The sequence below is a fragment of the Notolepis coatsorum genome (assembly GCF_963971535.1).
Source record: "Notolepis coatsorum genome assembly, chromosome: 16".
Classification (NCBI taxonomy): domain Eukaryota; kingdom Metazoa; phylum Chordata; class Actinopteri; order Aulopiformes; family Paralepididae; genus Notolepis; species Notolepis coatsorum.
The window spans coordinates 12575020-12590019 of NC_140180.1; the positions used below are offsets into that span (position 1 = coordinate 12575020).

Below are 15000 nucleotides of genomic sequence, written 5' to 3' on the forward strand. Positions count from 1 at the left end.
CGAGCAGCGTGCATACACACACACACACACACACACACACACACACCACACACACACACACACACACACACACACACACACACACACACACACACACACACACACACACACACACACACACACACACAGACACATGCGTGAGAGAGAGAGACACACACACACACACACAGACAGACATAATCACATACATGTACAATTACATACACACATGCACAGTCACATACACACACACACACATACGCACGCATGCATGCACACACACATACAGTACACACACACACACACATAGAAAGAGAGAGAGAAAGTGTGACGGAGTGGTTCCGTCACGGACTGCGAGCAGCGCGCATACACACACACACACACACACACACACACACACACACACACACACACACACACACACACACACACACCAAACATTCACCATTCCCTTCTGTTATTGTACTGAGAATGTCAAAACCACCCCCCCATCATTAATTTACTTTACCGTCAGTAGCACAAACCAAAGGTGCACACCTGGGAGTGCTACATTCATTCATATTATCATACATACATTCATGCATATATTTATTATATTATCAGGGTTGTGGTTGTTATTGGTGTTGCTATTAGCTGGGTAGGTTAATTAATGATGTGTGGCACCTGTGTAGGAAGTGTTAATTAATGATGTGTGGCACCTGTGTAGGAAGTGTTAGTTAATGACGTGCGGCACCTGTGTAGGAAGTGTTAATTAATGATGTGTGGCACCTGTGTAGGAAGAGTTAATTAATGATGTGTGGCACCTGTGTAGGAAGTGTTAATTAATGATGTGTAGCACCTGTGTAGGAAGTGTTAATTAATGACGTGTGGCACCTGTGTAGGAAGAGTTAATTAATGATGTGTGGCACCTGTGTAGGAAGTGTTAATTAATGATGTGTAGCACCTGTGTAGGAAGTGTTAATTAATGACGTGTGGCACCTGTGTAGGAAGAGTTAATTAATGATGTGTGGCACCTGTGTAGGAAGTGTTAATTAATGATGTGTAGCACCTGTGTAGGAAGTGTTAATTAATGATGTGTAGCACCTGTGTAGGAAGAGTTAATTAATGATGTGTGGCACCTGTGTAGGAAGTGTTAATTAATTATGTGTAGCACCTGTGTAGGAAGTGTTAATTAATGACGTGTGGCACCTGTGTAGGAAGTGTTAATTAATGATGTGTGGCACCTGTGTAGGAAGTGTTAATTAATGATGTGTGGCACCTGTGTAGGAAGAGTTCATTAATGCCGTGTGGCACCTGTGTAGGAAGTGTTCATTAATGATGTGTGGCACCTGTGTAGGAAGAGTTCATTAATGCCGTGTGGCACCTGTGTAGGAAGTGTTCATTAATGATGTGTGGCACCTGTGTGAAGCCTGATGTGAAGCTACCAGGTACACAAGTGTTTAGTTAGTTCTGTGTATTATTGTGAGTTATTGTGGAACTCATTTTCTATTGTAGGTATAGTGTAATTTTGTTTTGTTATTTCGCTTGTGTCACTTTTTTGTAAATAAATATCACCTCTGAAAGAAAGAAAGAAAGAAAGAAAGAAAGAAAGAAAGAAAGAAAGAAAGAAAGAAAGAAAGAAAGAAAGAAAGAAAGAAAGAAAGAAAGAAAGAAAGAAAGAAAGAAAGAAAGAAAGAAAGAAAGAAAGAAAGAAAGAAGTAACTGTTGCTCTCTGATCACTCCTAACCTCCTAATTGGTCTTGTGTTCATTAATATGTTGTTAAGACACACATGTTCAGCTGTCAATACAAATTAACATTATAGAGAAAGAGAGAGAGAGAGAGATAGGTAGAGAGAGAGGAAGAAAGAAAGAGACATATGTAGAGAGAGAAAGAAAGAGATGGAGAGAGATAGAGAGAGAGAGAAAGAGAGAGAGAGTGAGAGAGATCGGCTGAGGAGATGCCATATGTTCAGCTGTCAATAAGGATCAACATTATGGCAGAAAGAAAGAGATAGCCAGAGGTAGACAGAGGGAGAGAGAAAGAGTGAGATGAGAGAGAGTGTGTGTGTGTGTGTGTGTGTGTGTGTGTGTGTGTGTGTGTGTGTGTGTGTGTGTGTGTGTGTGTGTGTGTGTGTGTGTGTGTGTCTGTGTGTGTCTGTGTGTGTGTGTGGCAGTCATGCTCCTTACTGTATTCATAATGACAATAACCAAATAGCTGAAACCATGTCCCACATCTTAAATGGTTGCCATGTATACAGGGGCCTCTACATAAGTAGGCATGACAGAATAGTAGATTTGATAGCGAAAGATATCTCTCTTATTTTTAGGTCCTCCATCACGCTGTTTAAACATTCTACTGTGAAGCCAAGCATGTTCAACCTGTGCAATGATGATTCCATGTTCTCTAGTATTACAGCTAACACCCCTGATGTATTTGTGGTAAATTAACCCCTTAGGGAGGTGTCCATTCTTGAGGTTGGCTGTACTTTTGACTACAGCTTAGAAGAAGCCTTCCTAACCAAAATGCTGAAATACCAACAGCTACAGCAGACCATCTCACAGCTAGGCTACAGATGTAAACTCCTAGTTTTTATCTTTGGCAGCCTAGGGCATGTGCACAAGTTGGTTGCGAGGGGCCTACAAATAGCCGGTCTCCCCAAAAGGAAGGCCAAGCAGTTAGCCAGATACTGCTCAGTATCAGCTATTATAGGAAGCCGCTCAATTTGGAGGAGGCGTTGTTACCTTTTCCCATGATTCTGCCGTCCATGCACCTTGTACCTGACTGTTCTTCATAATTTTCTGATTGCACTCGCATTGTTTATGTCCTTTGTATGAGGCCTCCTTGTACTTCTGTTCATGTGGACATAAATAAACATTTCAAATGTGTGTGTGCGTGTGCGTGTGCGTGTGCGTGTGTGTGTGCGTGTGTGTGTGTGTGTGTGTGTGTGTGTGTGTGTGTGTGTGTGTGTGTGTGTGTGTGTGTGTGTGTGTGTGTGTGTGTGTGTGTGTGTGTGTGTGTGAGAGAGAGAAATATATATTGTTTTCATATATTCTAATGACAGAAATCTATTACAACATTTCCGGGAGGTTTTAATATAATTTATCTGCAAATTTTATACGTCTATTATTACGGCAATTTAGTCTACATCCCTGCTGTGAAGCAGTGAGGGGTGTGATTATTCTATGAAAGGTGCTATACAAATGAAGTTTATTATTATTATTATCATTATTATAAATAACACCCAGCCATGCGTGAAAACAAATCTGTCCCTTTATCAATCTGTAAGATAATCTTTGATCATCTGGGAATTAATTAACTAATTAACCATATTCTAAACGTTTTATTGTTTAGTATCTTTTCAGACCATAATGGCAACTGCATAAAATATGATGCACGCATCTGTAAAGTTATTGTTTCCTTTATGCAGAAAATATGATCCGTTTACTTTTCTGATAACTACATCACTGCATTACTCATAAATGTTCAGACAAGCTTAATAATAATTATTAATAAATAAATATTATGTGGTTGTTTGTGATACTCTGTACATCGCTGCTGTCGGGACAAAACCTCATAACTCCAAAAAACCCAACTTTTCAGCAGATGAAAAAAACGAACACAGATGTGAGGGTGAATAGAGTTAGGAGGTTTAGACAGATGATCGGTTTAATGCTTTCCCATTGTTTAAACTGTGTAAAACCCACACACACATATGGAGGATGATCTACGGAGTTGATTTATATAAAAAAATAAAATAAAAAAATTTAGTTATGAGGTTTTGTCCCGCCAGCAGCGACATGCAATTCAAAGTTACTGCAAAGTTATTTCTTTCAAAATAATTAGTTTGCCGATACAGATATAAGAGACACTTGAGGCAGAGCTGTTTTGCAGGCTGTGACGTGGAGGAGTAGAGGCAGCTCTGCGTATGAGTGTGACGATACCCCTTGAGGATATTATTCTAAGAATAGTGGCTGTTATCTGCCTGTCATTTGCATTTATATTTAGTCATTTAGCCGACGTTTTTATCCAAAGCGACTTGCGTACAACAGTGTGACAGAGGGGTATACCTCTGGCGGCTACGGCGGCTAAGTGGTATAATTGTTTGTCTAGAAGTGCGGAGCTTGAGTGCAGATAAGAAGGTTATTTTATTTTTTTGAATTCAGATATTGACTGAAGAAGTGTGTTTTCAGTCGATGGTAATAATAATAATAATAATAATAATAATAATAATAATAATAATAATAATAATAATAATAATAATAATAATAATAATAATAATAATAATAATAATAATTAATTGCATTTATATAGCGCTTTTCTAGACACTCAAAGTGCTTTACAATGTAGGGTGGAAATTGCCTCCTTCACCACTCCTGGACACCAACACCACTTTCCGACAGCAGCCTTGACCGGGCCTCGAACCTTTGATCTTCCGATCATGAGTCCAGAGCTCTACTCATGTACTAGCCACGCTGCCGGACATAGTGGAACATTAGATGTGTTTCAGCTGAACAGAGAATAGCCTGCTTTGTTTCGATGACCCCCCCCCCCCCCCCCAGTAGCCAGAATAAGAGTGTAGGGGTATTGAGGGCGTGTCGTTAGAGACCATTGCACGGAATGCCAGGTCAAGAACCCTTGAGAATTGGGGTGACTTTGTGTGCTGACTTTGGTAGGTTGGAGATCAGGCAGGCCGCTGCATTCTGTATGAGTTGACGTGCCTTGGTGGAAAGCCGCTAAACCAGCTAGCAGTACAGTGCAGTAGTCGAGGCGAGACATGACTGTTGATTGCAGTGGTCGAGGCGAGGCGTGACTGTTGATTGCAGTAGTTTGATTGATTGATTGAAAACTTTATTAACAGATTGCAGAATGGGTACAATACAGTACAGCTCAATACACACAATTGTTAAGGGGATGCAGACCAGAGAAAGACTTTCGTCTTGTTTACATCAGGGTCCCCCATTTTCAATTCATCAGGACATATATGACATACATGACATACAGATAGTCAGTACTGCTACATCTATACATTTATGACATACCAGATTTGCAAATACAGTACTGTTTGTGATACAGAAGGAGTCAGGAAAAGGGAGTATATACATTTGACGTAGAAACTGTACATTGGAGGAGGTTGGGTAGGGGGGGTTGGGTACACTGGGATATTGACAACCATACTGGGTAATCTACATTGGAGGTGGTTGGGGGGGGGGGGGGGGCACACTGTATAAACAAGCAAAACTGTACATTGAGGGGGGGGGGGGGGGGGACACTGTACAAACAAACAAAATTGTACATTGGACTATTGACAAAACCATACTAGGTAAATGACTGTACATTGGAGGGGGTTGGGTTAGGATATTTACTGTGTGTGTGTCGAGGCGATACATGACTGTTGATTGCAGTAGTCAAGGCGAGGCGTGACTGTTGATTGCAGTAGTCAAGGCGAGGCGTGACTGTTGATTGCAGTAGTCGAGGCGAGGCGTGACTGTTGATCGCAGTAGTCGAGGCGATACATGACTGTTGATTGCAGTAGTCGAGGCGATACATGACTGTTGATCGCAGTAGTCGAGGCGATACATGATGACTGTTGATCGCAGTAGTCGAGGCGATACATGATGACTGTTGATCGCAGTAGTCGAGGCGATACATGATGACTGTTGATCGCAGTAGTCGAGGCGATACATGACTGTTGATTGCAGTAGTCGAGGCGATACATGACTGTTGATTGCAGTAGTCGAGGCGATACATGACTGTTGATCGCAGTAGTCGAGGTGATACATGACTGTTGATTGCAGTAGTCGAGGCGATACATGACTGTTGATCGCAGTAGTCGAGGCAAGACATGATGACTGTTGATTGCAGTAGTCGAGGCGATACATGACTGTTGATCGCAGTAGTCGAGGCGAGACATGACTGTTGATTGCAGTAGTCGAGGCGATACATGACTGTTGATTGCAGTAGTCGAGGCGATACATGACTGTTGATTGCAGTAGTCGAGGCGATACATGACTGTTGATCGCAGTAGTCGAGGCGAGGCGTGACTGTTGATCCCAGTAGTGGAGGCGAGGCGTGACTGTTGATCGCAGTAGTCGAGGCGAGGCGTGACTGTTGATCGCAGTAGTGGAGGCGAGGCGTGACTGTTGATCGCAGTAGTGGAGGCGAGGCGTGACTGTTGATCGCAGTAGTGGAGGCGAGGCGTGACTGTTGATCGCAGTAGTGGAGGCGAGGCGTGACTGTTGATCGCAGTAGTGGAGGCGAGGCGTGACTGTTGATCGCAGTAGTGGAGGCGGGACATGACTTGTGTTGAGTACGTTGCTCAGGATTAATCTACAGGTTCTGGTTGTTGAAGCGATATGAGCAGATAAGTCCAGCTGGTCGTCGGGGACCAGCTGGTCGTTCTTGACGTTCGGGGACAGAGCCACGTCGACATTCTTCACTGTGATGTCAGTGGGGAGGATTCAGACGTTTTTTCCCCCAATGATTTACCTACTGAGGGGAGAGGAAAAGGATGAGAGTCTTTATTTGTCATGCAGATTTATTTTTTTTCCCTTTAACACACACACATGCGATGGGCGACCCACAGGAACACACACACACATGCACTGAGTCGCTGATGAAATGTTCTCTGCACTTTTCCCATCCCGTCGTCCTTCCCCCCCCAAAGGGCAGCCAGGAGCAGACAAAGGCTGCAGCGTGGGCCGCACCCGGGGACCAATCCAAGTGCTCCTGTCCGTCTTTGTCAGGGACGCGGCAGCGTTAGCGATCTGTTCTGCATGTTTTTCCATTGCGTTTATCTTATCTGGAGGGGAACCCCTTGCGAGCACGGGGGGAGAACATGCAAACTCCACACAGAAAGGCCTGGGAGAGACCTGGGTAACTGGCAACACGGCAACCTGGTCCCCAAGCGGGAATCGAACCCAGGACCTTCTAGCTGTGAGGCGACAGTGTTAACCACTACACCACTGTGCCGCCATATGGGGGGGTGGATGGGTTAGGGCAGGGGTCAGCAACCTTTACTATCAAAAGAGCCACTTTTCCCCCGTCCCACAAAATAAAATGCTCAGGGAGCCGCACAACCTATTTACCCTTAAAATGAAGATAACAGTGTATAACGTTTTATATATCCCCAAGCATACCCCACATTTAGCATAAAACGCCTGACAATTGCATACCCAAAGTAATTTGCGATTTATTATACTTTATACTTATAGCACACAGTTTGTTGCATTAATGGGATTATAAAGCAACAAAAAGAAAATGTTTGACTTTTTAATTGCTGTTTTTACCTGTTATAACAAAGGAAAACCTCAAACTCTTATGAAGAGGAGAAAAAATACTGGCTGTGTAGACCTATTTTTTAATAAAACACAGAAGAGGAGACAAAACACTGGTGTCTGTAGACCGACTTTGAAATAAAACCCTGAACTATTCAGGTATATTTGAGTCCTTCCCTTATTTGTGGAACATTTATCAAATAAAAAGTAGTCCAATTTGAAAAAAGACTACCATGTGTAGACCTACTTTGAAATAAAACACAGAAAAGGAGAAGAAACACTGGCATCTGTAGACCTACTTTTAAATAAAACCCTGAACTATGCAGCTCTATTAGAGTCATTCCCTTATTTGTGGAAAATCTATCAAATAAAAAGTAAATTTTCCTTGTTCGAAAATTTCGCACCACATATCAGGCATACAGGTAAGCCTTTTGTTGACTAAATATCTTAGTTGATGAAATATTTTTTCATTTCAGTGTCACAGTATGACATCGTTCTCCAAAATAATAAAAAAAATTAAAAAAGTTTAATTTTTTATTTTATTTTTTGCCCGGGAGCCGCAGCTGATTGGCTAAAGAGCTGCATGCGGCCTCGAGGCCGCAGGTTGCCGACCCCTGGGTTAGGGGGTGAACAAAAGGCCTTGCAAGGAGTTTCAACGTTACCAAAGGTTAGAGACAGCCATGTTGGAAGACGAAACAAACATTCCATGCAAAGGCCTCAATCGTGACCTGTCCCTTCCTGCATTTCTTTAGAATCAGAGCTGCCTTTCTGACGGGAACTCTATTCAACATCGGTCCAGTGTTTTTTTGCAGTTGAGAGAGAAATGTGAACTCGAGGACAGGATTACTTTGCCGCTTGTCGGAGACGGAAGTGGGGTTTTTCATTACATTGGCGGTGATTAAAGTGTAGAGGGACACCGTCGCTTACTTAAGACCACATCCCCTGTTATCACATTTCAGCGCCGAGCGATTCAGACAGGCTTTGGTCGCCCGCTTTAGAGGGATTTACATCCTACAGCCTTTCTTCATACGTTCATATTTTGCTGCTATCGAATGAAAACCTAATATTTCCCCGTTTGAAGCATCATAAGGCCCTTGAAACCCTTGAGGGCCCTTGAGCTGAGCTAGGATCAGTTCTGTCTGTCTTCCCGATGTGCCGTAGATAAAGAGAGATCTGAGTATTCATCGAGAATCTTTCTTTTTGTTGAACTGATCCAGGGACAGCTGACTGAATACACACTATTATGATAAGATAAGACATTACTTTATTGATCCCCTTGGGGAAATTCAGGTACATCATATCAGCATGGGGGAGGGGGGGGGGGGGAGGCACAGGTACATGGTGATAGTAGACGACATGATACAGGTCATAAAAGTATAGTACAGTAGAAAAGTACAAATAAAAATAGACATTGTAAACAATATAATAATAATAATAATAGATTCAATTTGTACCGCACTTTAAATTCGCGAGAATCTCAGAGTGCTACAGGAGATATAGACAAAAAGTTAAATGAATAAAACAATTAAAATGAATAAAAACAATTAAAAAGACTAACAACCAGTGAAATGGAAGAACATAAGAGTAAAATAAAATAAAAATAATAATAAAATGAATAGAAGTAAAAATAAAAGTAAAAGATAAATTCAGGCAAAAGCCTTGTTAAAAAGAAATGTTTTTAGGCCCCTTTTAAAAGCCTCGACGGATTGTGGTGCTCTCAGGTGGATGGGGAGAGCATTCCATAGTCTGGGTGCGGCGGAGCAGAAGGTGCGATCGCCCATGGTGTGCAGCTTAGTCCTGGGGGCTTTGAGGAGGTAGGCTGTGCCGGAGCGGAGGGAACGTGAGGAGGACTGGGGGGGTGAGGAGTTCCTTGAGATAGGCAGGGGCACCACCGTGTACGCACTGGTGAGTGAGGAGGGACACATTGTACTCAATCCTGTGTTCCACAGGGAGCCAGTGAAGGGATCTGAGGGTGGGGGTGATGTGATCATATTTGCGCACCCTCATCTGGATCCTAGCAGCGACATTCTGGATGGTTTGCAGTTTTTTAATGCTTTTACTAGGGATCCCGATGAGGAGTGCATTGCAATTGCAATTAACTCTTGAGTATACGCATATGAGCAAGTAGGCAGTGTAGCAGTTAGACACGTTGATCCCCGGGAGGGGAGCTGCTTAGCACAACCACAGTCTTCTGCTGTCGGCCACTAAACAACTCCACTGCAGCAGTGGGAAGTCAAGTGCCTTGCTCAAGGGTACCTTGGCACTGGTTGTTGACGGATGGAGAGAGCTTTCCCTGCCCATGTTTTCCTATCCAGAAAATTCCGGAAATACAGTGTGATGGAAGAATTCCAGCAATACAATGTGATGGACATTTTCAGGTATTACAGTATGATGGAAATATTCCGGTAATACAGTGCGATGGACATATTCCGGTAATACAGTGCGATGGACAAATTCCGGCAATACAGTGTGATGGGAAGCTTACGGTAAAACACAGTCGCACAGTGTTGCATACAGGGATTTTCCTAGTAAGGTATTGTGGGAGTTTTTGCTTAAATGTTCTTCGAGGGTCAGAGTTTGTTGTTCCATTGTCACGGGGCTCTATCAGCCCACTGAGTCATATAACTGCAATAACCGGTTATACAAATAAACTTGATTTGACCGGGGTTGCATCTGCAGTCCCTAGGATATCATTATCGCATTGACTCATACCGGAAGGGAGACACACACGCACGCACACGCACGCGCACACACACACACGCACACACACGCACACACACACACCACACACGCACGTACACATACACGTGCACACACACACGCACGTACACATACACACACACACACACACGCACACACACACGTGCACACACACACACGCACGTACACACACACAGGCACATGTCTCATCATTCTCCCACCCTAAGACATCTGCTGACTATGAGATCAGTTGAGCATCGTTGTTGAGTCTGCTCTGGGAAAAAGTCCTCTATGTTGAAGGGGAAACTTGAACATGGTCTGCCTCCGAATAGCTCCTCTCACATGGAGTAGAAAGTGGAAATGACAAATTGCTGAAGTGCAGACAGACCGGAGAGGAGCTTGTTGAATTATCCGCGTATATCTGCATCTGTGCCATGCATTAGCACAGTGTGATCTGTGCCACGCATTAGCACAGTGTGATCTGTGCCACGCATTAGCACAGTGTGATCTGTGCCACGCATTAGCACAGTGTGATCTGTGCCATGCATTAGCACAGTGTGATCTGTGCCACGCATTAGCACAGTGTGATCTGTGCCACGCATTAGCACAGTGTGATCTGTACCACGCATTAGCACAGTGTGATCTGTACCACGCATTAGCACAGTGTGATCTGTGCCACGCATTAGCACAGTGTGATCTGTACCACGCATTAGCACAGTGTGATCTGTACCACGCATTAGCACAGTGTGATCTGTACCACGCATCAGCACAGTGTGATCTGTACCACGCATTAGCACAGTGTGATCTGTACCACGCATTAGCACAGTGTGATCTGTACCACGCATTAGCACAGTGTGATCTCCACCTCAAACCGCTCTCCTGAAGGGTGCAGCATTGAAATGGGAACCCGATTCATAGTATTATATAGCGTCATCTCCGCAGACATCTTGGAAGGCAAACGGCAGGTGAATGTGATCAAACGACAGGTGAATTGAATCAAAAGATTATCGGTATCGGTTAAAAAAAAATTGAAAAAAAATAAAATTATAATATTTATTTTTTACATTTATTTAACCCTTATTTACCCTGGCAAGCAAGTAAGAACAAATTCTTATTTTATTTATTGTGAAAAGTATGCATAATGTTGTGTTTTTTGGGGGGGGGGACACCCTACATATATCGGTATCGGTTGATATCGGTATAGGAAATTAAGAGTTGGACAATGTCGGTATATCGGATATCGGTAAAAAAGCCAATATCGAACATCCCTAGTTAAAATAGCACCTCACGACCTAGGAGAAAATAAGGGTTCAAATAACCCAGGTCTGACCCACCTCACAAAAGGGCAGTTCAAATAACTGGTCTGTCTCTCACAATGGGAAGAGAACATTATTTAGCAAGGCGTTGACACATTTCAAGTTCTCTGACAAGCCTGAGAGAAGTAAGACTCCCAACACCTCAGAGTCTAGCGGGTAAGTGAGGGCTTGACACAGTAGTGAACTCAGTATACACAGGATAGTGTGTTCGCTCAAGCAAGATAACATTTCTCACCAAGTCTATGCTTGTCTTTCAATCAATCAATCAAATCCTTTATTTAACCAGCTAAGCATCATTGAGATTAAAATCTCTTTTTCAAGAGCGATCTGGCCAAGCAAGGCAGCAGAAAGTTTCAACATAAAAAAAGAACAACACAATAAAATACAGATAACACATTCACAGCAAGCTCCAATTTCAGGCAAGTTATCAAATAGGCAAGTTATCAAACACAGTTGCACTGTCCGAGGGAACTGAATTCGTAGGATTTGATTACATTTTGTGACTCTCGAAGTGACATCGAGCATACAGCTAATGGATACAGTATTAACAATGTGTTAATTCATAGCTTATTATCGATCGATTGAGGACGTATAGCACAGGCCAATTGTGATAACGTATGAATGCATGTTGTCAATTTTTTTGTCTATTTTATACTTATTTTATGTCTGCACTTTATGCATTGCTTTTATTTGGTCAATTCTCTGCTCATTTTATGCCTATGTCTATTATGTAAATTATGTCTACATTACTGGTAAAGCACTTTGGGCTGCAATTCTGCAAGGTGCTATAGTTTCAAGTTTTCAAGTTTCTTTAATAGTTGTCATACAGAAGTACAGAATACTTTCATACAAAATGCTTCTTACTGTTACGCTCCAGAGACTGTGCTAGACAAGATAGTATCAAATAACATAGTATAGCATGTAAATTAGAAGTAGAAAATGAGGTCACAGTGTTCAGTATAGACATATGTACAATGTTCGATGCAACGTAACTGAGTTACCATATAATATACAATACTATGCAGTGTACTAATGTACAATACTATATAGTGCAAAGCAGAATTGGGATGAGGTACAATTTAGGTACAATTTACAGTAAGGTGTACGAGTTGTAGTGCAATCCTTCATCAATAAATATAAAGTGTGGGGAGTGGGTGCTACAGTGTGTTTGTTTAAAGTGAGTGTGTGCTATAAAGTGTGGGGAGTGGGTGCTACAGTGTGTTTGTTTAAAGTGAGTGCGTGTGGATGTGTGTGCTATGTGCGTTTGATGGTTGTTGTTGTCTAGTCTAGTGTTCATTGTTCGTTGAGCAGCCTGATGGCCTGGGGATAGAAGCTTCTTCTGAGTCTTTCTGTGCTCGCCTTGAGACTCCGGTATCGCTTGCCTGACCGCAGCAGTTCAAAGAGGCAGTTGTTCGGGTGACTGGGGTCTTTAATGACCCCAGTCATTATAATAATAAATAAATAAATAAATAAATAAATAAATAAATAAATAAATAAAGCATGTTATTATTATTAGTGGTAGTAGTAGTAGTAGTAGAGGTCGTAGTAGTAGTAGAGGTCGTAGTAGTAGTAGTAGTAGTAGTAGTAGTAGTAGTAGTAGTAGTAGTAGTAGTAGTAGTAGTAGTAGTAGTAGTGGGTAGGCTAGTAGTAGTAGTAGTAGTAGTAGTAGTAGTAGAGGTCGTAGTAGTAGTAGTAGTAGTAGTAGTAGTAGTAGTAGTAGTAGTAGTAGTAGTAGTAGTAGTAGTAGGAGTAGTAGTAGTAGTAGTAGTAGTAGTGGGTAGGCTAGTAGTAGTAGTAGTAGTAGTAGTAGTAGTAGTAGTAGTAGTAGTAGTAGTAGTAGTAGGAGGAGGAGGAGGAGGAGGAGGAGGAGTAGTAGTAGTAGTAGTAGTAGTAGTAGTAGTAGTAGTAGTAGTAGTAGTAGTAGTAGTAGTAGTAGGAGTAGTAGTAGGAGGAGGAGGAGGAGTAGTAGTAGTAGTAGTAGTAGTAGTAGTAGTAGTAGTAGTAGGAGTAGGAGTAGTAGTAGTAGTAGTAGTAGTAGTAGTAGTAGTAGGAGTAGTAGTAGTAGGAGGAGGAGGAGGAGGAGTAGTAGTAGTAGTAGTAGTAGTAGTAGTAGTAGTAGTAGTAGTAGTAGTAGGAGTAGTAGTAGTAGTAGTAGTAGTATTAATTGTCTCCTTTCGAAACATTAACTGTGAAGTTGGGAAGAACGATTTTCTCATTCGCTGTCTGGCATTCAGCGTGTCTAGGAAGAGAGCCATTCATGTGGGCTTTTTTCACCAGGGGATAACATGGGTCTGCCCAGGATATTACTATCCAACTCTGATACGGGTACCATGTGTATATTATTTACTTGTACTCTTACTCATAGTATATATTCAGATTCAAATGCTGTATTGCCTATATTTATTGTAACGTATACTATAACCGATAGGGCACACAGACCCTCATCTGCACCAACAGTTTACACTGTTTATTTTTCTCGTATTTTTATATTCAGATCAAAAATTTGATTGCCTATATTTATGTCTTTCTACTATTACCCTGCCCATACCTGCACCTCCCCTCCCCCATGCTGCTATGACGCCCACATTCCCCCAAGTGGATCAATAAAGGAATATCTTATCTTATCTTGTATTTTTGTATTTGTATTTATTTATTAACACAGTTAAACAAAAGTAAAAACAATACATAATAAGTTATAACCATATTGTGAAGGAGAAGTTAGAAGCCTAGAGGCTTATCGAGAACTTCCCCTGTTTTGTAAAATCAAACGTACAAAAATACAAAAATATACATATAAATTTGTCTCACAATTTGTGCAACAGGGAACTGTGGCTTACTAATAATGTTTTGAGTTGTCCAAGACAGTTTAAAAAATAAATAATAATAATAATCCCTAGATGATATCAAGTTTCCCGTGCAGCTTGACATCACCACTTGAACACCAGATGTATAGGGCTGTGTATATTTTTATGGAGCCTGTATAAAATAACAAGGTGACAGAGAGCATTATGGTCACGTACAGTACACTAAAAAACAATGGACATGAAGAGAGGCCACTGCAGCCCTCCCTTCATAAAGTAAAATGTCCCCTGTCTCTCATAAAGCTGTGAAGGAAAGTGCTCAAGGAAAAACACAGAGATGTTATACATTGCACTACTTTTATTGTCTTTTATATCTATTCTTATGTCTGAAGTTTATGCAATTGTTTATTTTGTCAATTTGTGTGCTAATTTGATGCCTATGTTCATTTTTGTTATACTAGTTGCTGTGGTGCACTCTGGACTGAGAGTACTATGTAGATAGTTATTCATATTTATTCTTGTTATATTGTAGAAATGTGTGCATTGAGGATATCTTTTATTAATCCCTCGCGGGGAAATTCCAGTGACACACACATACAGCTCATCGTCTCATTAACAACATCATATCACAATCATTACATTTTTACAGTAACAACGGCACAATATAAATTCAAACAGGCATGTACATTTGTTGACACATGTCGACTACAGAATGCCTGAGACACCATTGAAGTGTCTGTAAAGTCTCGACTACATTGAAAATAAGGGTGACCTCAATTGTAATTTCGAGAATAAATAAAGGTTGACGATGACGATGATGATGATTTGCAAAATCACAAGTTTGCACACTTGGGTGAGGGACTTGCTAGAATTTACATGACGATAGAAAAATGCTGATACACATACACTCAAAGCATCAGACAGCACCGCCGGGCCTGTATAAAGTAAA

At 41.7% G+C, this 15000-nt stretch overlaps 1 protein-coding gene across 1 annotated transcript in view; it reads left to right on the forward strand.

Annotated features, from left to right (window-relative positions):
• The window catches only part of LOC311242884 (uncharacterized protein), a gene marked incomplete at both ends in the record, with an annotated part of 157494 nt that overhangs the window by 13876 nt on the left and 128618 nt on the right, over positions 1 to 15000 (forward strand). The window lies entirely within an intron of this gene.